The 25,186-nt window shown below is 32.2% G+C and overlaps 1 protein-coding gene and 1 long non-coding RNA gene across 2 annotated transcripts in view; one reads left to right on the forward strand and one right to left on the reverse strand.

Moving 5' to 3' along the window:
• The window catches only part of LOC116435226 (potassium channel subfamily K member 6), a 139,923-nt gene that overhangs the window by 75,265 nt on the left and 39,472 nt on the right, over positions 1–25,186 (reverse strand). The window lies entirely within an intron of this gene.
• On the forward strand, positions 452–3,751 carry LOC116435200 (uncharacterized). The gene is made up of 4 exons (XR_004236711.2): positions 452–1,067; positions 1,226–1,534; positions 1,972–2,104; positions 2,634–3,751. It is a non-coding gene; the product is annotated as an uncharacterized LOC116435200 (long non-coding RNA).

A 25,186-nucleotide genomic window follows, 5' to 3' on the forward strand; every position in this document is an offset into this window, starting at 1 on the left:
GTTACTTTGAAATACGAAATAAGCAGCGGTCAGTTGATTTTCAAAATTTACTATGTAAAGGTTAAAACAAAGTTTTCAAATCCTATAATAAATTAATTGTAAAATCGAAGGTATTAAATATTGCGGAAAAAAAACTGCAAATAAGTATTTTATTCATGAACAGAAAACAGTAGGTATTAAATATGCATAAAATATAATTGAAATTAAAAGTAAGTATTAAACATCCAGGAAATTAAATTCGAAATATGTATTATACATACACTCCCAGAGAAAACGATAGCACACGCGTGCTATCTTTAATTTTTCGCGTTATAATTATGGCGCAGGAAAGGTACAAATGATACATAAAGACTACCTCCTACTAATATGTAAACACTACTTATATTGGAATTTCTACAAGATATTCTCTTAGGAGGAAAGTAAACACAAATAGACAGAAACAACATTATAGCACACTCAAGGTTTATTTTGACTTTCTTCAATATGTCGCGAGATTTGAGGAAGTTAAAGTGGTCAGTCAGTGTTCAGTGCTTCTTGATATTGGAATCTGTCGCATTTTGTGATGAGTACTGGTAAAAGATTGTCTGGCAGTGAAATAAACGCAATTCTTATTTTAAGAAAACGGAAATTAATGATTACTGAAATTGCGAAAGAAATTAATCGAAGCAGAAAAGCTGTATATAACGTATTAAAAGATGTAGATAATTACGGTAAAAGGAAAAGTATTAGAAGGTCGGCAGCCTTATCACACCGTGACACAATAGCAATACTTCGTGCTGCATCAAGACTTGTGCTACTGTAAATTGCTTGCAAAGCTGGTGTACATACGAATATTCAAAATGTTCGACGTATGCGGCAAATAAATAATATTATAAATCGATCAAAAATAAAAGCATAAGGAAGCACGCCTTGAATTTGCGAAAAAATACATAGGAATACTGAAGGAAAACCTGGAGGAATCTTTACACATGAAAAATGGTTTTGTCTGGATGGTCCAGATAGTAGTACATACTATTATCATGACATTCGAAAAGAATAATTAACAAAAATTAGATGACAAATGAAAGGTGATGGAATAATGATTTGGGCTGGTATGGGTTGCAAAGGGAAAACGGATATTCATTTTATACAAAGAAAAATGAATAGTGCAAGTTATTTGAGATTAATTAAAAACCAAATTGATAAGTATGCATAATGCATTACAAGTATAAAATTTGTGTTCCAGAAAGGTAATGCTGCCATACAAATGGCAAAAATGATTCATGAATATTTTTCAAAGGAGAAAATTTCTGTTTTGGAATGGCCGGCGTGCTCATCGGACCTCAATATAATTGAGAACTGTTGGGGATTATTATCAAAAGCTGTCTATGCAGAAGGTAGACAATTTGAAAATTTTAATGATTTAAAAATCTGTATTAAAGAGTAATGAAAAAATTGATCACAATCTTCAATTAAAGTATTGTATAAATCCTTACTAAGAAAGATGATAGAAGTAATTGAGAACCATGAAGGTCCCTCACATTATTAAACACAGGTACAGTTATATCATTTTCGTATTTGTCGGTTTTAAATTTATATAATACGGAATATTTTTCGGACGTGCTATCATTTTATCTGTATTCATTTGGATATTTGTATTTTTACTAAGAGAATTTGTTCAAGAAAAGTCAATAAAAGTTATGTTTACATATTAGTAGATGGTAGTCTTTATATATCATTTGCACCTTCCATATGCCATAATTATAGGCGAGAAATTAAAGATAGCACGCGTGTGCTATCTTTTTCTTTAGGAGAGTATACCCTCGATCATTTATAAAGGAAAGAAGTAAATTTAAAGGCAATAATTAGTTTTAGGAGAAAGGAAATTAGAACACGAAAAAAATATTTATTCATATTGTATACATTTAACTCAGAGACGCAGAAAACTTCTTAATCTACACTATTATTTATTTATATTATTTTGTGATATAGGAGTATGCTATAGTATTGGATTGTAAAAATACTGTGAGCCGAAAGGTAAAAATATCAATTTTTAATGGAACTAAGGGAAGAGGCTTTAATAGTTAAATGGAAACACATGTCAGGAGATTTAGTCAAATAGCTGGTAAGAATTACTACTATTACTAGAATTCTACGAGCAAGAATAAATGAAAAAATGTGCGGTGAAATTCTTTTGTGTAAAGTTTAAAAGAAAACCTGGCAACTAGAAAACGTTGAATCTAATGAAATTTTGTGAGAGTGCAGACTATACTATAGTAACGAGACCAACCATTTTTTAGAAAAATTCGTAATAATGGTGTGCGAACCATTAAAACTTTTGCATTTTTTTGTTTTGCGTGTGTAACTTTACAACTGTGTGATATGGAACAAAGCTTTAGAAACAGAAATTAGTTTGTTTCTTTTCAGTCACTGTGTTATGGCAAAAAATGTCCGTAACACACGACAAGGAAAAAAAACTTTTTCGCTTTTCCGCTTGTCAAAATCATAAACGTATTTAGTCGTGTTGCTAGCGATTACATACAATATACAACGAGAAGTTGTATATAGCATATAATAAATAAAGTTCAGTGATTATGAACAAGTAATAAAAGTTAGGTACTTGTTAGATTACCAAATTTATATTAACGTTGCAGAAACTCATGTGGAGCTCTGTATTTTGAGCACGGAAATGCTGGCCAGAAACAGTCTCTGGAGAAAGGAAAATGGCATTGATACATTTGTTACTTTGTAATTAGTTTTCGTTTCGCTAATAACATACAAACAAAAGTTTCTAACGCTACAAACACAAGTAAACATAATGCACATGATTTCACTCGAAACGATTATTTGATTTCTTCGTGATTTGTCTGCTTCTCGATGCGCGTCGAATATTAAAATTTTAGGAATTACAATATGGAATTTATTTAATCCCACTTGAACGATGGTAATGTTGTGTGGATTAAAAGCTTTTCGATAAGCTCTAATAAAGGTACAATTCTAAATAAATAATTTTGTATTACATAAGGTGTTAAAAGATATACGGCACAAAGTAAATGATGAATAGAACCCACTAAACTAAGTAAAAAAAAAGTTAGTGAATATAGGTTGAAATTTCAACGATGTTCGAGCAATAAATAGTTTTTATGTTCATATAAAATATATTGTGCATTAAGAACATGTAATTATCATATCTTTTAACACTCTGTATAAGATATTATGTTGGTATATTATCTTTATTAGTAACTGAATATTTTCAAAGGTTATATTGTAAATGTTGTTACAAAAGACATTTGCTTTAGTTTTATTGGCATATATGATTATATAATATAATTAATTATTAATAATATCTAAACAGGGAGAGAAATTATATAGCATGTACATTTGCTGTAAATGTAAATGTATTGAAAATGTAAGTATTCAGAGATGAAAAATAATACGTATCTCAATTGATATGTGAACTAAATTGTAATAAATTTTGTATGAGCAGTTCAATAAAACGTAAAGATATTCATGTAATTATAATAAATTAGAAGAGGCTGAATTTCACTTTTCACTACATCTGCTGATTTTTATCAAACTTCGATAAAAATACTTGTTATTCAAATATTTGCCAAACATTTTTTGTTACTGATCATTCTTACTTTGCAAGAGTAAATTAAATTCTCAAATGGAGAGGTACAAAACCTATTTCTTCACACACATGGAAATTATTTAAAGCAGAAACATATTGTAAATACTAAAATTCTGTATCATTTAGTAAGAAATCAAATTATGAAAGCAAAAGTTCTATTCGTTTAAATAATACCTCTGTTAACTTCCATTTATTTGCATTCTAGATATGTAGGATACTCTACCTACCTAAGTAAGTTCAGCAAAACACATTCAAATCTCAGTAATAAAATTAATGGAAAAGTGTTACTTTAACTGTTTTCACTTTATCAATATGAATAAAGACATATTAATATCTTGAGTGAAAATGACAAGTCTCACTCGCCCGGGCCCTCCATGCGAAACATGATTTTGTAATTTATTTCATAAATTGCTACATGTATAAAAAATATTTTTTTTATTTTCGTAAAGAAATTTAATTGACTCTGTAATACTTTAGTTTTCTTTGTAATAGTTACGCTTGTAAAATCGCGACAAAATTAAATAGCGTAAATGTAAACATGTGAGACGAAATAAACCGTAAGGTAAGGGGTTAAATATTTCTAAAAAAAACTACTAACTTTTCATCAAAATTGGTAGTTGTCACTTTGATGCGTCTCCTTGTTAGTTAAATGACGGTTAAATCTGGATTACCCAAAGTCCACCAAAGCTACAGGTACAAAATCACAGTTGTATTCCAGGTGAAAACATTTCAATTTCAATTACCACTACTAACGTTTGCGCCTATAGTTTCTTCATTTAGGTATACTCGATAACTATAAACAACGATTTTGCTTCAGTTGCCATGGGTACAAAGGTTTCCTTGACGTATGTCACTAAAACGGCACTCTAAGTCTCGCAAGTAACAGTTTCCTTCCGCACAAAGGGGAGCAGAATTCTCAGCAAAGAAGCTCCCAGGTCATCGCGACAATTGCTTCACTCGTCCTTCGAGGTTTAGTAATGACTTCCCGACGTAAAGCTTCCCTCGCCAGACAGGAACTTGAGAATCGTTGTGGTTGTAGTCACCGGAGCGTGTTTGCCTCGAGCAAATATCTAGCGAGTTCTTGACGTGTCATCGCGTTTAGCAGGACCAAAGAGAACACCCTGTCGAAACGATAAGAGAACGACCCTTATCCTTGAGCCGCTAATATGTATTCTTTGCCCACCCAGAATGCACCGAATTCGAAATTCGAAACTTTTGTGGTTGGACCATTCGTTCCCTTCTCGAAAGTCTCTATCGAGAACTTTGTGTTCTACGACGTGACAGGTAATTAACCCCTTAGGAACAACGTTAGTATAGGGTACAATCTAAGTTTAGGTAATTATTATTTTTTTTACTTTCTAGAATTAAAGTCAGTTGGGGAAAGTTGCAGAGAGATGACCCACTTTTTTAAAAAGAACTGTTGCATCATAAGTATCATTGATACCTAAAAGAAAGAAATATGTTTATGACAGCAAATACGTATAAGGAGAATAGTTAAATAGGTTTCCATGTTTAGGGTTCGGTATATCATTAAAAACAATTGAAAATATAGCCATTTGACATTTAAATGAGATAGAGTTGCCTTAACCGAAATTACTCTATAAGAAATACCAAAACGTCTAAATTAACGACAAATTATGGTAATATTTGTAATAATATATACTTATGAGAAAATAACTGTATACCTACTGTATGTATAAAATATTTGTTTACTGATGTATATATTTTTTCTACTATGATAACGAATACTACGTACTAAATAGACATATAAAATAAATATATAAAATATTTATATACATTTAATATTTTATATAGTATTTGTTAATAAAACCTATTTTCCTTCCTAATTATATTTCCCAAATAATATTCTTAAAAATTTAAATTTGCATGAAGGTCCGTTGACTAATTATCACTCCGGAAGGACAGAATCACGAAAGTTACGTGCATTATTGAGCAGATTTTATAAAGCTCAAATTTTTGTTTCGAAGTATGCATTGTAGATGTATATTGTTTGAATACACAATGGTATGTTGGCTTTGTTAAGGTTTCTGTTACATTAATATACCTACTTCATGAATTTACTAATTACTGTGTTGTAGTTACATTTAAGGTAGTCGTAGAATTTTCATGTATATTACCGCGGGGAGCAGTTCTGTACCCGACAATGCCCTTTAGTGACTTTGTTCAACTAATCGGATACGTTCGTGGCAAGGAAAGACGAATTGTGCATTAATCAGTTACAGACGCTATACTTTATGTACAAACAAGCTTCTAATATGAAGCTGGCTAAGATATTAATTCCTTGCTGACCGCGTGAAATATGTTTATCTTCTATTGATCGTGAATCCCTTGTAGGTGTCGTGTAGCCGTACATCGCGAGTCGAGTAAATTTTTTCATTCGATCGATAAATTAAATAATAAAGAAAACGAATAAATAATATGGTATCAGTAAACAGTAATTCATTTTATTCTTACGCTTAAACCTGTCAAATTTATGAAGTCATGGTCGTTCGAAGCATTCTGTGACAGCTCTGTTTAACTCCTTGCTTTACAATATCGTGTTAAACACGAGACGGAGATTTCTAATATGGTTTAACAAACATAAATGTTATTGAGTTGTGTTAATTTTTTAACAAGAATTGTGACACTGCATTATCGTCTGAAATCTTAACGGAAAGGAATTTTATATTTATTTTTAATTCTTATAGTTTTATTGGTTTATATTATTACTTTAAAATCAAAAGAGCGACGTGTCAATCAATATTAGTGTACAATTTAATGATTACTTGTCCCTTTCCGGTGATAATTAAGTCTTTTATGCGGTTTGCAAATTGATTCACAATATAAGTGATACATTTGTAAAATAGATTAAAATATTTTGATGATTCCGATCGGATTGGCACAAATCAATTAGGGTATGTACACTATCCGCAATGCAACAGGCAAATCATGTTATGAATTTCTACGGGACAATTAATGCAATTATAACGTAATTAACAGAGTTCAAAGCGTGACCCGTTCAGTAATTATTATCAGTCTGATATTGTGCAGCTACCCACAATTTCGTACAAAACAATGTATCCGTAATCCCGGAAGATTGCGCTCCAAATTCGCCCGTAAATTCTACTCGTCAAGGGAACATCGTAGAACATCGAATAGATTAAACTTATGCGAAACAAATTGAATTTCCTGCTTCGCGTGAAATGTGACACACAAACAAAAAAGGTATTCGGAACATGATAAAAAAGGATTAAAACATTTTTTACATAAAAAATCTTCTCAATGATTAAATATTTCTAAATATATTATTTTATACTAATTTAAACACATTTTTTCCGCGAAGAAAAATTAATTTTATTGTTCCTGTATTTTAATGAGACAGTTGAAATGATAACAAATTGAATAATTATCATATATCGTACTGTTCATTCAATACATTGATGTTAAATATCTATTAAGACTTATTGAAACTCTTTCTCAAAGAGTGTGAAACTTGAAGAGTTTGAAAAATCGAAAAAAAGTTAATGGAAAGAAAACAATTTTTTAGGTGAGTAAATAAGGAATTAAGATTAATTGAGGTTGATTGATATTAATTCTGCATTTCTCTGGTATTGATTACATATTTATTTTTTCCACTGACACGAGTGAAATAAGTATGTATATATGTATGTCAAGTTCAGGTCAATTGGCAAAAATAATTGAATCTATTTCATAAATGAAGAATACCGGGAACTTCGTGGAAGAAACGTTTCGGTAAGAATAGATCGGTTTGGTGTCGTTGATGATGGTAGAGTAATCGATAGTACCAATTGAAGTTTCTTTTGTAGACGGAGAAACAAAGGGGTGAAGGGGAAGGGAACGAGAGATCCATAGGGCAGATAGCGGGATCCCCAGGGCGCGGAAAAAGAAACCGAAGAGTGTCTTCATTCTTTAACGTCCGACACGGATTACAGTGATTGATATAACGAAATTCACTAGCTTTGTTATAGCGGTCCGTTTTCGACGTTGTTTGCACTGACAAGTAACGGCATCAATCAATATCAGCAAATAATAACATTGTACTAAACATCGTTAAATTGAATAACATTTGACAGGTATGAGATTTATTGGTTTAAAGATGAGTAAGTGAAACGAGAGCTCGTTTTACTGAAAATATATTGTGCACAGGCTATTCTGTACGTTAATTGTGAGTTTTGTAAATAGAATGATAATAAATACAATAGAATTTCTGTGCTCTAGAAATCAGGGCCTCTTGACGGCTCCAAGATCATTCTTATTTTTTTAAGCTTGTGTCAAAGATTGACGAGATTAGAATATATTTAACTTTTGAGAGTTAAAGAATCTTATAAATTAATCAATTTATCATGATACCATCAACTTGCATTTTTTATCTAGACTAAAAGACGTATCAGCTGGTATATGAAAAACTGCTTATGTCATTTAAAAGGTAGAGGTGATTTTGGAATCTTTTCGTTATAAATCCGAATACGTTTAAATTTAACCAAATTCAATGCTTGCAATATTTCAGATTTTTCATTCTCTTAAGTTACTAAATTATTATTCGGAATGCAGAATTTCTATTTTAACAGTATCTTTGCTTTTCAATCAATTTTTCTATAGAAAATGTATAACCTCATCAATTTTATACATTAGTATACGCTGTTCGTTTTCCATCACCCCTTTCGCAATTTTATGTTGTTGCGTGACACTTTTTCTTAAAAGGGCGACGCGTTACATCGATAAACTTGGCTTCGCACTTTACCGTGGAAAGCGCCTCGGTAATCCTCTAACAAAAAATCTGAGGACCAGTGAAAGCATCCCAAGACCCAACTGTAGGAATAACAAATTGCTCAACCGGTACTCTTGGACCGTCGCGTCGCATCGTCCGATGCTTGTTTTCGATCACATTCGTTGCACTGTATTCAGTCCTTTCGCTTTGACATCGATTTTGTATCGGACAGGTAATTACGGGCTCCCAGTTATCTATGCGAATCTACTAACGAGACGTGCCCCGAATTATAACCATGAACTTCATTTTAGGTGTCTTCTTTTTTTCATTTGATCCTGTTTCTGCGTTACCGTGTACCTAGACTTTTATATTTCTTTGAAAGTTTCTTGAAATATTTCTGAAAACGTGCGAAATTTTAAAAATATTTGGAGACTTAAAAGTTTCTAATTAATTTTAAAACAATTATAGTAAAATTGAACAATTTCTGTTCTGGATAAATATAAATATAAGGAAGTAATTTTGTATTTAATAGTGACGACAAACGTTGTACAAAACTTTACAATACTTCTGTTTTATTCTTACATTGAAAAAAATTTTAATGAAGAATATAAATTCCATCTAATTTCTAGTTTCATGAATTAATGTCTTTAATTAAATTTATGCTATTTAATTTATATCATAAGGTCATTTACAATGCACACATGAATATATTTGCTAAAATAAAACAGTAAATAAATAAAATATTTTATATACGTTTACTACGTATGATGTACCAATTGTATAGAAAGGTTACACAATAACGGAGCCAACAGTTTCGAGTACTCTCAATAGATGTCAGAAGAGTATGCGAAATCCATTAAGTAGAGTCACCCGTTATTTTCTATAGCAAAACTTGAAGAAGGTTGTTAACATAGTTGCCTCTGAACATTCTTCACGAAACATCGTCGAACTTTACTATTACATATTTTTCATTCTATGCGTTGCAATTCACCGGTCATTTCAAAATTTCAAATCGAATGTAAATTCTAGGATTCTTATAATAAACAGATTGAGAAGTCTTAATTAATAATAATAACATCCAAGTAAAAAACATTCAGCTCATAAGTCTATTTTGGTCGATAAAAGAGTATATGGATATTTGGGTATTTTTACCTTTTTCCCAGAACTTTCTTTTACCTTCATTTTTCTTTAGAAAAATAATAATATTATTTACATTTTCAAATGTATTTAGTGAGAGAATTATAATTACTAGTATATTTTACTGCGTTTAATTATCCGCATTGATTTACTACATGACAAATCTACAGGGACCCCGAAGCTTAAAACGTTATTTTCTATTTCATTCATTTACAAGGGTCGAATATCTGTTATTTTTAACACAATAAACTAAGCTTAAAATTGAGATTCTCTACTTACATTGAGTATATGCACTGACATTATGTTATTTTTTACGAAAACTTAACCCAGCCTCAACCTAAAATTTTTTAATGATATTATATAGTCAATTAAGTGAAGATTTCCAGTTCAATATAGATCAGAAAAATGAAGGTCATTTATTACATACAGATTAATGTAAAAGAATATTTTGTTATTCTCAATGTTTTATCTTCTATGTATGCACTTTCAATGAACAGAAAATTTCTTTAGATTTTTCTAAATTATTAACCCTTTGATCTCGTCCGTCTCCCCTATAGAAATATTATATAAGTAACAAAACTAAAGAAAAGAATTAGTTTATTATAATGAACATAATATTAAAGTTTTATTTTAAGTATTACTTAAAAAGTTATCCACTGTTTTGTGAATAAATATGTTTAAACTACTGGTAAACAACCTAAAAAAATCTTCAAGTGTAAAGGGTTAATAGCACAATAAATGCAAGGAGCATAGTCTCGAATAAAATTATACAGCAAATGTTAAACCTTTCTTAGCACTTAACGGACCGGTGGATTTTTGTCTATCTTTCTCTAGTTCCGGGAACTATTTATGAAATGATATAAACCTTTAGGCATGACTTTAAATCATTTCTATTTTATTAAATTAGTATCATTACCGATACAATTTTGAGAAATTACTCATTTCCATATCTAGTATTTCTTACTATTATGGTGTTTTACAAAATATTAAGTTGGCATGAAAATACATAAATTTACGTGTCCCGTCCGTTAAGTGTCAACTCCTTAGCTACAGCAGAATTTTACTTCAGCAGGCATTTTTAAGAAACGGTATTGAAATCATCAAAATATTCAACAAAATTAAACCAATATAAAGTACATATAACTAACGTAAGATGTAATCGTTGCGTAATTCACCTACGTCTGTCTAAGCAAGCTTTGCTGCAATTATTACTATCAATTAACAATCTCCATAAAAGACGAAACTTTCTCTTATATCTCCAGAATTTTCTCCTACAAAGTGTTACAATCTGACTTTGGAATTCCAATAAAGAACTCATTACACAACTCGATACAATCTAATGGCGAATAAATGGGTACTTCCCCTCCAATTGGCGAGTAGGATAAGTAACTGATCCGTTGACGGTGGGACGAGGGTTAGGCGCTGCGCCGCTATTGCTGCAGCGAGTCGTGAGACAGGGGTGAGTTTATTTTCGCGAAGCCGCAATATAACTTCTAGACTAGCGGTGTATCTCGAGCATTAAGGAAGCATTCGCCGTAGAAGTTTATCGGGTCGTGGGTTCGATTTTTCGGTCTCTTCAAGCATGTCGGTTCGACGCTGTTCTAGATTGCGACCGGCTCGTGAACGGAATAAGAAGCAGACACGATATTTCTTCTGTTCGGGCCTCTTTTTCCCCCCATTGAAACTTACTCTCGATTCACGTCTGCCACGACAAAAGTTCGTCGCCGGACACCGTCGAAATTGAGGTTAACGTTTCCGTCTGGAAGGACGCTTTTGTCTGCTCGATGAACATTTATAGAAAGGGAAAATCGTAAATGCGAATGTTCCGAACCAGACTGAAGGGAAACATCTTTCTTTTACCTTCCTTCTTTTCAAGTCTCCGTTCAGAGATTTCGAAAGGACCGAGAGTGTGCGTGAAATAATAATCGCAGTTGGATAAATGAAGCGATATTTATAAATGAGAAGACGGTGTTTCGTATTTTCTTGCCTGCTTGCTGTCTTCGGAATCAACGGGGAATATTCCGTTCTGTTACAGTTTGAATTGCATAGATTTATTTGTATTTTTCTTAATTGTTTGTATAATCTTTGTTGCTAAGTTATTCTGTTACAATAGACAGTAGCCATTAAGACTTCTTCTGAAGATGTGGTGTAGTAAATGAATTGTGCGAATTCTTTTTTTTCCTTCCTCTACACTATAGAGTCCACAGTGTTTCTCAACCTTTTTACATTTACGACCAGCGAACATAGGAGAAATATTTCGCGGACTGGCATCAGACAGAAATAAAAATCAATGTAGATAAAATTTTATTTACTAATCCTAATGTTATTCAAAAGGCATATTTGTTAAAATTCTAGATTTTTCCCCTCGCCAGTAGTACTTTTGTTAGATTGGGTGAAAGCATAGTGACAGGACCATCTGTCAAGGCCACTGGTATACAGAATGTTTTTACGTAATTTATGTAAGTTATATATACAATTTCATTTGTTTTAGTCAGAAACTATAAACATTCGTATTCTATGTGATATATTTTGACACTGAAAAATTTTTCTTCTTCAAATATTAAATATGTATCTTATTTTAACCAGTAAACTATGTTTATGTACACGTCATCTTAAAGCTTGAAATAATACTAATTCTGTAAATGATGAATTCTGTATTTTTTCAGATAAACATGTAATTCTCCTTCGTTTTGCTTTAGTTTTTCATTTAAATACACCTTAGGTACATTCGTCCTGCGTTTGAGGAATACACACTTCATTATTTTATTTTATTGCCTGCAAAACGAGAGGTTTTTGAAACTAACTTCCACAATTAACAGGTTAATAATTTTTTTTAAATTTCGTAATTTAGTTTGTAATGGATTAATATAATACATAAAGGAAGCACAATTATTCTTTCTTTCTAAATTTATATAAATAGTAAATAGATATATGCATGTAAAATAGTAAATGGAAAAAATATTTTTATTATAACTTTAAACAATAATGAATTAATGAAACAATTTTTGTGAAGATATTAGTTTGTGTTTGTGCCCATTGAATTGTAATATATATGACACACAATATTTGTGGCATCCCCCTTAGCGTAACGTATTGGAAAATTTACAAATTCTATTGTGTGTGTATTTAGTAAAGTATGTGAACTTCTTTCTCGTCGACCTCTTTTATAGCTAACAGATTATTAGATGAGCGGAAAGACGCTTCTTTACGATGCCACGTGCATTCGTTACGTTTCTATGCAGAGAGTTGAATAATGCATAACCTTTTCCGAAACAAGGTTTTGAAAGTGATAATACTATATTTTCCGATTTTTCAATATTTTGGTATTCAGTACTTGCGCCAATATTATATTTAAAAAAATGCATTATGAAGAAACAATGTTTAAAGAACAGAAGATAGAATTATTTAAATATTTCAGAACTATTATTGATCGAATTTTTGTTTAAACAGTTTAAACAATGTTATAATATTGACATTTTGCGTATTACTCCCAAAAGAATTTATTCTAACTCGTTTTAACATTAAAAAATAAGACCAATATTTTAAATATCAGTATTCAAATAATAATACATTTACTATAATAGTACTAGGTTTAGTACCTGTTAAAATAAAAATATAAAAAGTGTTTCCTTCATAACATAATTGTAACATGTAATAACAAAACTCAATACTTCAGCATGCTATATTTTGTCAATTTTAAATATATGAAATTCAGACTTTGAGGGAATGTACATGTTACGTCACAGCTCCGGCTCGAAGGACCAAAAATGTGACATCGCAGCGTGGCAACCTCGATAGTTGCACGCCCGTACACGAATACTAACGTGGATTTAATTCCTCGGCTGGGGTTGTAAATCCCAGCTTTAACTTTAGGTCTCGTTAATACTCGCGACGCTTCGATTTCCAAATTTCTTCAGAAATCGACTGATTCGATTCTGATCTCCGAATGATTGAGATCAGACCACCGGTTTCTCATGATACTGAGAACCCGTTTTCATGTTGCGCGTTTCGAGACGAACGAATTATCGAATTTCGAATTAGATGCTTCTTCGGAGTGTGAAGCTGGAGTGTAGTTGTCCCGAACGATGGACTGAAGAATCTGATAGAATCTCGTTACTCCGAACGGTTGAGTGTCTGAGAATCTGATCGGTATCTGTTTGGTGTCTGAATGACTGTTCTGATGAGTTAACTGTTTGTCCTGAACGATGGACTGAATGTGTGAATGAATGAATGATATCTCGTCACTCCGAACGGTTGAGTGATTCTTCGTAACTGTGTTAACTGATGCGAGTGCGATCCTGTAGGTGTTTTTATACAACACCTACAGGTTTTGTGTCGAATGTGCTGATTGGAAAGTCGAAAATACCCAATCGCATAATTCCAAAAATCGGGGCCATCTTGGACGACGCCCCTTGGCCAGCCCTCTTGGTGCAAGGGCGAGGACAATGGCCATGTGCGAGGGATCCTCGAAAATTTGCCGATGCCTTGGAAATTTCCTCCAAGTTGACTCATGTCTGGCGGAACCGTTATGAACGAGGTTCAAGTCGATCCTTCGGAAATTCCCGGTTTATGATATGGTCGGTTGTCTGTACGAACGAAGTAAAAAGTCCAAACTGTTGCTGGACATGCGCGGTTTAACTAAGTGATTTTATCATGGTTTAGGGTGAAACTGCCCCTTTGTAACTAAAATAAATAAACTGAGTTCGAAAAAAGCTAATCCCGAAAATAAATTTGTTGGCACATCCATGTCATAAACGAACCTTTGAGGATTTTCGCCGTTTTGTTCTGCATCGGACGGAACATACATTTTTGAATTCCAAAGTACTATATCGATCGAGCATCTGCAAGCGAAATAACCTCAGGCTTTAGTTGCATTTAGCATTCTGCCTTTCAAGTAATATGAATAACTTCAATAACTTCATACACAAATGATTTAATTTCTTCAAAAGAATTCATTTTATGTTTGTACAGTTATATCATTTAATGAACGCGTCATTGATTAACTAAAAAATTTTGTAGATAGAACCCCTTTGTTTATCAAGGCACTAATAAAGACTTTCACCGTTGGGACTGTTTTTTTTTTAAATTCTAATCAAGAATACAGGCGGAGGAATTATTTTGAAACTTGACGTTCGGTTTTCAGCGTAATGCACTTCTCGTCAGGTGTGTTCTATGAGCGTGCGCATAAACCTGTCGGACGGTAATAAAAAATTTTTAATCGTCGAAACGAGCTCGCCGGAAGAATGCGTTTTTAACGGTAGTTGTATGTCAACGTCGTCACAGGACCGCGTCATTGCCAGATTGGCTCATTTGGATCGCGGGGTCTATGTCCCGAACTGATTTCTATTCGATATGTCGTTTCGACGGACCGTGCATATATTCTTTTTATTGCTCGGTCTTCCAATTACGCGAAATTTAAAATACGGTTTTATTAAGCGTCTATAAATCGATCGTAATAATAATAATATTTTTGCGACCGAGCCTAAAATGTGGTTAGTAGAGAAAGCAGATTGCGATTCTGCCGTTATGGTTATCGTAAGTTTTACTGTTATCAAGGTGTCATACACGAAAAGTAAAATGTACGTTTACAAAGGAAATAAAATTAACTTTTACATGGTACTAAAAAATTAGTAACATCTTATTTTATATTCAATACCTTCTAAGACTGTAAAATTATATGTTATTGTTTAGTTAAATAATTACTATAAACACTGATTAATGAGATGCAGGATGAAATCATAGAAGTGAACAAGAGTTGACAGTTTATTCGAAAGTAAATCAAGAAAATGGAATAACGTTTTCACCAGAGGATTGGATTTCAAGGAAATTAGTTTTGAGAATCTATTGCGACATGTGCATCTCTCTCTCTCCCTCTCCCACTCCCGCTCCCTCACTCTCTGTGCGCGCGCAGCGTATACGCGTGAATTTCTGGAAGTGAGAATTCTTTACCATTGAATTAACACAAGGCTACTGAAGAATCTTAATTATTTTATAATATAATTAATGTGATATAACTGAAAAATATATTTAATTAATACCTAATTCTGCATAAATCTTGAACGTGAATTACTTCTATCTAAAGTCATTATGTGTGTTTATGATATTTTATAATGTAATTTTTTTGTGACAATTATCATAACTATTTTTAACATGTGAAGACCGAGTATATTTAAAAGAATTATGTGGCAAACTGTTATAAACTGAATGAGAGAATATGCAGATATGCAAATTCTGTCGTTACAAATAAATATTCTAAACAACCTAACAATCTAAATTTCCGTCAAATATTTGCTATTGTAAATAAATTTTTTCATTTTAGTGAGTTTTATAAACATCTAAAGCTCTCCAATATACTCATTAACAAAATAATAAATCTGCTAACGCTAAATAAAAAATTTTACTATATTCTTCCTACTGAATATCTGTATAAATACAATCTCTTTAATAACATATATTCTTACAAAATATCCTCTTTCATATAATTACATAAACACTATATTCGGAAATGGTGGATTTCCATAAACCTATACTTTTCACTTAAAGGTATAAGCGAGATAAAATCAAATGTCCAAATCAATTCGAAGTGTCTCCGTTTCAAGCAGTAATTATGGTACCATTGCAGAGGAATGAACGTATGGCTTCGAAAACCCAGTAGCGTTCGTAACGTTCAACTATGGCGTAGAATGGACAGAGACGGGTTTGCGGCGTTATTTTCTAGGACGAAGGTTGAGATTGCGTTTAATGTATTCCCCGGGGTGTACAAGTTCTTCGTCCTCGCAGCCGCAGCCGTCGTCGAGGACAAAGTTCCCGTCCGACCATGGTAGCGGACCGCTGCACCGTAACAATCGCTATTGCCATGTTAATGACGGCAAGCTTACCATGCCGGCTCCACATTGCCTAGTTCGACTTCTTCATCGCCAGCTACGTAGAACTTCACCACCTTATCCGCACTTTTTCTGAATGCTCGCGGCAACTACAGGTGGAGTTAGACTAGTGTGAATGCAAATTTCGCTGAATAATGATGGCACTTCAGAAACTGACCTGGAATTTTTGTGCCATAGATGCAGGGATTATTTTAATCAGTTAACTGCGTTTGACGAGTATACACGCCATCTTAAAGCTAGAAATGATACTAATTCTTTCAACGATGAATGATTTATTTTTTCAAATAAAGTTGTAAGTTTTGTTTTGCCTTGGTTTCTCATTCAAAAATACCCTAGGTGTATTCGTCCTGCATTTGACGAGTACACGTTTCATTTTTCGTTTTTATTCAGTGCAAAAGTGAGAGATTTTTTAAACTAAATTCTACAGTTAATAGGTTGACCTAGGCGGTCGCTAAAAGCTTATAGCGATGATAATCATTGAAAAAAGTTTGAAACTAATTGAACGTTTATAGAGGTATCTTGTGAGTAGAAAAATAATTTTTCCTTTGTAAGTTCTTTGTATATAAAGTGTTTTGTTTAATATGAGTATGTGAAGTATTTCGATAGCAAGAAGCGATTGAATGTAGAAAAATGTGATTGAGTGAGTGGAATTCTGTGTGGTGTCAAGATATGTATATGGTAATAAAAAAGGTCCTACTAGGATTGTTTAGATTAAAAAAAAGGCTTGTAAAATTTTACATTATATAAAAATAAGCAGTTTACTGGTCCAATTGTAAGTAGGTCAGTGGAACTAACTATATGATAAATACTGACAGTATAGTTATTAATAATTTTATTATTTGTTATTTACATTAGACAATAGATTATTAAATGAGATAGTGTAAATAGAAAATATTGCAAATGTTTTGCAACTGAAACGGTTTATGCAAACTTTTGAGTAATTGAAGCATTACGATGCCGTATTTACACTACAGCCTCGATTATTCGATGCAATTTAGCGACTAACAGTTTAGATAAATAGAGACCTAACAAGAAATTTTTCGAAACGTGTAAAATTCGATCACATATATCCCAAGGTACAATCTAAGAATCCGAATTATTAAGTTCGCGGATAACCACTGCTCTGAATGATCTAGATAACTAAAATTGGAGACTCGATTAATCGAGAACCTACTGAATAATACAGCACAAAAAACTTTGCATACTTTCTTTCACTAAATTCATTGATCCATCGGCCGCAAATATTAATTCACTTCAAGACCACAACGCAAACTTCGTCTGTTAGATATGCAATCCCGTTGAGACACCGTGTTGCAACAAGTTGCAGATGGGTCACTTTCAGTTGTCCAACGCTATCGGCGCTGAATCCCATCAGTACTGTTTACTAGTCAGGAACCAAGGCTGCTGTTTCGGACTAATATCCGACACGCGAGTTCACACTAGCAGCCGGTTGTTTATTCAATCGAGGTGAACAGATTCGAAACAACTTGAACAGTAAGAGGTGCTTGATCGCGCCCCGAAAACTATCGGACGAGCTGACGAGCAGGGGCGAGAGGTGTTTCATCGATATGTTTTGACAGAGACCGCTTCGTTTCGGTAAACGAAGGCAACTGAACAAACGGGAACCGAGGTAGCTCTTGTTTTAATTCCGGGCTCTGGGCATCCTTTGCATATTCAGAAGTTTTGCGCCGAATGGCAGGCCGTTGTTATGCTAAGACCGCGAGGGAGGCCTGGCCTGGTCGACTCTTAACATATTCCGACGATATTTCCGGCGGAGCCCTATCTACGGAACTTCCGGTAGCACTGTTGCTCGTCGAGTCTCGTCTCTGCCTGCATCCGTCTTCCTTCAGTTTCACGCGCGTTTGTATTATCATTTTTAATCACCACTCTGTTCGTTGTGCTTCGAACTGTGCATGCCTACGTCTGTTACCGTGTTCAACTGTCCGTTGATTACTGCGCATATGTGGTTCTAATATTACAAATGTAGTACTTAGGACTTTTAGCTTAGGATATTTTTAAGAAGCGTGAATGCAATAAAGGAGAGTACGTGCAGCGATGCATTGTTTCAACGTGGATTGGGGCCTTAACGGTTGAAGGAAAGTGGCCTGTACTATGTCACAGACCCAAGGTTCCCAGTTCGGCTTTAAAGGGGTATGTTTGAGAGTTTATTGAGAGTGCGAGTGAGAAGAATGATTGTGGGGGAAAGAATGATTTTCAAATGCGAATGTCCGAAAGAGAATCTGTGCAAAGAGAATCATGAGTTGGCCTTCATGGTAGCAAATTGTATGTCGTTTTAGTTGCGGGTCGTTAGTATATAGTTTTCTTTATTGTTAATAAACATAGTTATTTATTAGTTTTTTATATTCCTGTGTATATTATTTCATATTCTCAAATTTCACACTATATCTTTATTCCGAAAAGTGCATTTCTGTAATGTGCAGACTCTCTCTCTCTCTCTCTCTCTCTCTCTCTCTCTCTCTCTCTCTCTCTCTCTCTCTCTCTCTCTCTCTCTCTCTCTCTCTCTCTCTCTCTCTCTCTCTCTCTCTCTCTCTCTCTCTCTCTCTCTCTCTCTCTCTCTCTCTCTATACGTACCTCTAAATTGCCAACATTGTACTACAATTATTTACGTAGATACAGTACAGTTTTCTGGAAAAAGGCGGTTCTAGAGATTTGTTATTTCCCAATATAATAGTTTTTAAATTAGAAGGAAGGTTATCAAATACATAGTACTTTAAATCTATTTATGTCGTAGTTTTAAACTTCAAAATTAATGATGACGTTGGTAATGGACGTTGGGATGACGTTGTGTGTTGTGTTAGTTGTGAGTCGTTAGTGGAGTTTCTTATATTTAAACGAAACTTACTTTATTGTTAATAAACATAATTGTTTGTTAGTTTTTCCGTATTCCCGAATATTGTTCCCGATATTCATATACATTCACTATACAAGATTCTCGATTATCCGATTTAAAATGTTACCTGCCACGAAAATCTTGAAGGATTTATGTAACGCTTATTTTTTCGTAACGAAGATAAATAGGAAAAATTATTCATTATTTGGTATCAGAATTTTTATATTACACTGTTATCAAGTTACTTACGTTGTTAAACACTCTTATTCAACAGTAATCAACTTACAATAAAGTTTACGAAAATAAATGAATTTATAGTATGTTCTTCAGATAAATAACTTTCTCAAAAATCTACTTACACGGTAAAATTTTCCATTATAAATACACAAACTAATTGTTGATTTTTTCTCTGCAACTCAACAGCCTTCAAAATTCCTAATACAATTTCACAAACTCTATTACTCTGCAAAATGATGTTCAGTTATTATGCACTTTATCATAGAATGACACTTTACACCTTTAAATGACAAGAAAATAGTAGGAACATGATGTTCAGAACTCGCAAAGTGAATATTTCAAAACATTGATCTCTTTTTAATCGGTATAGTCTACGAGTAAATGGAAACAAAACGGACAGATTTATTTTCTCGTCGATTGCGTTTTCCCGTCCCACAGTGGTCCCAGTAGGTTGTCTTATTGTTTATGGATTTATGCTGTTGTTCTTGGATAAATACGTTTAAAAAAGACGGACTGAGGCAGCGCGCCGTCTGCGGGAAACGTTTCTGGGAAACACGCTGGATTACACGACTAGGTTTTTGTGGAGGAAACTACAGGAAGAAATCCTGCGGCCAGATGGATGGCCAATGTATTTTTTGGAATGCTGCTGTAATAACCTGCAAGTCCAGCTATTCTTGTAAAGCATACTGTCACATCATTACATGGAATTAAGGCGCATTAATTATTAGATACTGGGAAAAGTTCATGCGGGTACTTAAATCAAAATTTAAATACAGATGACGTTTTTATAAAATAATATTACTTTGCTTTATACCGACGGCATAAACATAACTTGCTGCTAATACTAATTGCATTTGTTAAACTAACGAAAGACTAATTGAATTCGGATCTCAATTCCTTGTTAACAAAAAAACATCACGAACTCTTTTTGGTATCTAATATTATAGAATAATATAGCTTTGTACGTTAAAATGTATCATTTATGCCAGTTTTAAAAATCTCACGATTTAATGCAGTGCTCTCTAATTGGTTTTTTAAACTATTGATTGTTATCAAATTATGGATATTTATAAAAATTTGTATTCTTTTTTAGATATATGTAAAGAATTTGATATTAAGTATAGCTATTATTTCTATATAAATACTTTCAATAAACTGAGAGTGATGTAAAATTGTATTAATGTTTACAAAACGTTGTATTCCGTTGAGTTTTATAGAATTTTATAGGCTATAAATGCTAAAAGATTTGCAGTTCATTTATTATGTTCAGTCTCTTCATTTTTTCTTAAATTTTATTGTTTTTTTTTCAATTGTATAATTATTTTTCTTTATTATAGAACTGTTTTCGAAACTTAAATATGATATTCAATTCTGTAAAAAGAGAAATAAAAGATGTAACTATTTTTAACATAAGTGTGTAGCTATTATATTATTTTATTGATTTCTCTTACATTAAACTATTGCCAAAATTTTGTTAAATGAACAAAATACCATTGACTATAAAAAGAATTACAAATCGATATTTCAAATAAAACAATTCATCATAATACTATAAATAACTTACGAATAAATGTCAAAGATTTATCAAGAACTTGCATTGAATTTTTCAAAAATTTACCATCGTTTTTCGAACGATAATTTCAGACACATTCGTAATCCAATCAACTATGGGATATGTTAGGGTATTATTTTCATGAAAAAAATAAGGAAAAGAAATTTTTCAATACTTTGTATTTTAAAGTCTGTTGTATTCAAGACTCGAAGTGTTTTCAGTGAAACGTGAACTAACTTTCCTTACGAGGACCGTATCGCATTAATCAAAGGCACTATTCTCGCTTTCTTGTCTCGTGTCGACATCGTTCAACCCCCTTGCAATCTTTCTACCTAGCAATTCTCGCCCCTTCTATCGCAAGCTTTTAAAGTACTTGTTTGTTCAGAATTATTATTTCCGCAAATTGTTTTCTTAAGATTATATTTACTTAATATAAAACTGAAACATTTACGTTATTACATTTCATCAGACATAAAATAATAAATTATGTTTCTCCCATTAATAGTAATAAAGCCACTAACACATCTGTTGATATCAGCAATTAACTTTAAGATAATATTTATTTTAATATCAATAATACAATATATTAAATTAATGATAGATAATTAATAAGCAGTAAATAATACGATATATATATTAATATGATTTGCAAACATTACAATATTATTACTACGAAGACAAATTAGATTTTCATTTATTCTAAAAATGAAAATTTAGACAGTGGATTTGTGTGGATCGATATCGCATCTGAAATAATTTTGGAATATTATAAAATTTCTCTAATATATTATGTTCCTGGAAAATTATTTTTTCACTGCAGCGTTTACTTAATTTTGTACGCAAGGTACGAATACATTACTGCCGCGGACATAATTTTAGAGTGCCAGAGTTATCACCTTGTGAAAGCACAAAATGACGTAAAATGTTACTATTATTTCTTCCATTAAGACGAACATTATAGATGCGCGCAGCGCTCAGACTTTTTCATTGCATTTAGTTCATGAAAACAGAAAATGACGACGAGAAAAGTATTTGTTCCGATTCTTGACTGAAGCTTTTGTTTTATTTTTAAATTCATAGTCTTATTTTGAAATAGGACTTTGTAATAAAATAAGAATTATTAATAAAAATTGTTGTGTATTGTGTTAGATTATTTTTTTTAATTAACCTCTTTCGATATATGATACGAATATGTACTAAGATTTGAACTCAGCAATCAATATGTTTTAAATCATAATATTTACATAATGAGGTTTTATAATGACAATGTCTTATTAAATATACATATGAAAACATGAATATCAAATTATTTCGAGTATGCTCAATGTTTTTAAAATAAGTTATTTTTACTACTTCTCGAAATAATCATCGCAAAAATATTCATAATTTACATTTACAAAAAATTAATTTACAATAATAATAATATGAGTAACGACACAATACACAATTTTTATATTTTATACAGCCCAAATTTACACTATTTTCCTGAAATTTCCTAATAAATTTAGCAATTAGATTAACAAGATCATTATACGATCTTTAATTTCATAATTTTTGATATAACGAAAATTGAAGATTTCTTATGTTGCAACAATTATTTCATCTCGCTACTGACATTTTCTTATAATATATAGTTGCGGTGGTATTACTCGTTCACTACCAATTTATCAATATTTCTTTTGAGGCAAATAAAAACGAATCTGAGGCAGGAGACGGGAGAGAGCTAAAGTGAAGCACAATATAAAGAAATATTCTTCCTCTCGTAATGCGGACCATTGCCGCAGGAAATAGAAAAACCACGCAAGTCGTCTGAGTCGCCGTGAGGCACGTATGTACGTTCCGCGAGACAAGAAAAATTAGAAGAGATATATCTTCGAATGTTCGTTTCACCTATTCAATCTACAATTTATGAAGCACGGCCGTCTGAAGAAGAAACGTAATCGGAAAGTTACCCACAGCTCGTAAAGGAGCAACGGAATCAGTGAAATTGGGATTGGAAGGGAGGAAACGAGATTAAAAAATATATCCTGCGAGGGTTACAATTCCACTCGAGCAACGATCGATCATTCATATACAGGGTGAGCCACGAGAAATGGAACATCTAAATATTACTTTACGCAAAAAGCCTCGTCGCACATTTAACACGTTCCGTGCCACCGGTAACCGTTATTCTTTGTTTATAAACTGTATTGGCTTTTTTAATAAAATATTAAATCATTATTATATATTTGATATTAAATATTATTAAATTATTATTATATATAATAATATTTAATATTTTAATTAAATATTAAGTTCCTGAAGATTTTTATATATTTTGATATAATTTCTGTACGTTTCCACTGCTTTCTACTGTATACTGCTATCCGTGTTCACATGTCTGACAAAAAATAATTGGTTACAAAAATTAGCATGTACTGAAAATGGTACACGCAGAATTCAACGTGTTAATTTATCGGGTTAAGTTTCATCGAAGTACGCGTTATTTATTTAATTTGATAGCTTTTTATTGTCTTTTACTCTATTTGTAATATTTATTTGTACATTACAGAACAAACGACTCACTGGAAAATAAAATGATAAAAGTTTTTGACAAATCTAATGTTTCTGGTAGGATTAAAAACATTGATTAGGAAATTACCAATGAGGAAAGTTGAGACGAGAGAGTAAATATGCTAATTTGTACAGATCCTTTGTTTTACATTGTCTTTGAAGTTATTTCAAGCTTGTCAGTATTTTTTTAAGTGGTATCATGTAATTTTAACTTCTCCTTTTAACTTCTTACTTTTAAAGTGAGTTATTTATAATGTTATAAACTGTTCAATTTCGTCATTAAATTTTGTTGAACTTTTGAAATTATTAAACTCGGGTATATATATATAAAATACTTTAATAAAATAGTAAAGAAATAGAACTATTATATATTATGATTTCATATAATTTATTGTAAATTTATTTTATTGTGCCCAGAAAAATTGACATTCGTTTATTTAGATCTTGAAAAGTAGAGGTTTAAATATAAACAATTAGGATACACATTCGTGTAATTGCATCGATCAAAATCAACACAAACATTTACGAAATAATGTTTATATATCTAGTGTTAAATTGTGTAAATGTTATTAGATTTGCAATTTTATTTATACATCCTTCAAACTTAAATTCCAAATACGTATTTTCTTGGTTAATAATATGTCTGAATATTAATTATAAATTGTTTTACATTAATCAGACCCAAATCATTTTTCCTTAAAGAATATCTGTAAAAGAAATTATTATTTACAAAGAATTTGCTTGTTCATGACTATAATTGCCATTGTTATTGAAAGACCGATTAAAAATTCCGTCGCTGTTAATTACTTTAATAAACTATTAAATAATTGTCTAGAAGCAAAGTATTAATTTAAAAAGTAAAAAGTATTTCTAAACTAAAATTTTCCTCCTTGCTACAATGCGATTTGTTCCCAATTGAAATTACGTTAAATTGCTTTCGATAAGGCAGAATTCGTGAATAGTACTCGCTGTGAAGGCTAAAGAAAATAGAAAACGAAAATGGCAATTTTGCGGTGGTGGTGGAAAAGCGAGAGCGAAGGCAGCAAGGAACGTCTGAGATGGCTGACGTGCTGCAATGCGTGAAAGATGAGAAGCGGGTTGCGTAACGTGAAAGAAAGGAAAAGAAAAAGGCACGAGGAAAAGCGGGAAGCAGGTTACCGTCATTCGGATCCAACGGAACACGAAAAGAGAAAGCCAACCTCTTTGCCACCACGAAACTTTTTCGCGATCCCCTCAAACGCTTTTATTTTGCTCTTTTTTGTTTGCTCGTTCTTGGTTACCGTGTTTATCAAATTCGATTGGTGTTCAAGTTACGGAAAAGCGAAGTAGCAACAGTCGACTATTGCTTTAAACGACAACACTCTGAAACGTAGCTTTATTGTTAATGAAAAAGAAAATCCTTTGATGTATTTGATGGTGGAGTAACTTCAACATTCGTATTTGTACTGGGTCAAACAAGATATTCCTACGTTTAGTTTTTTATAGTCATTTTTATACGAAACAAATAATGTATTGATTATATATTTTTACATATTGATGCATTGTTTAATATTTCATTAAACACAAGAATAATATGCTCAATAAGTATTTAAACATTGATGTTAATTATTATAAAAGAATGTTTAATGACAAC

This window comes from Nomia melanderi, chromosome 11 (assembly GCF_051020985.1).
Source record: "Nomia melanderi isolate GNS246 chromosome 11, iyNomMela1, whole genome shotgun sequence".
NCBI classification, from domain to species: Eukaryota; Metazoa; Arthropoda; class Insecta; order Hymenoptera; family Halictidae; genus Nomia; species Nomia melanderi.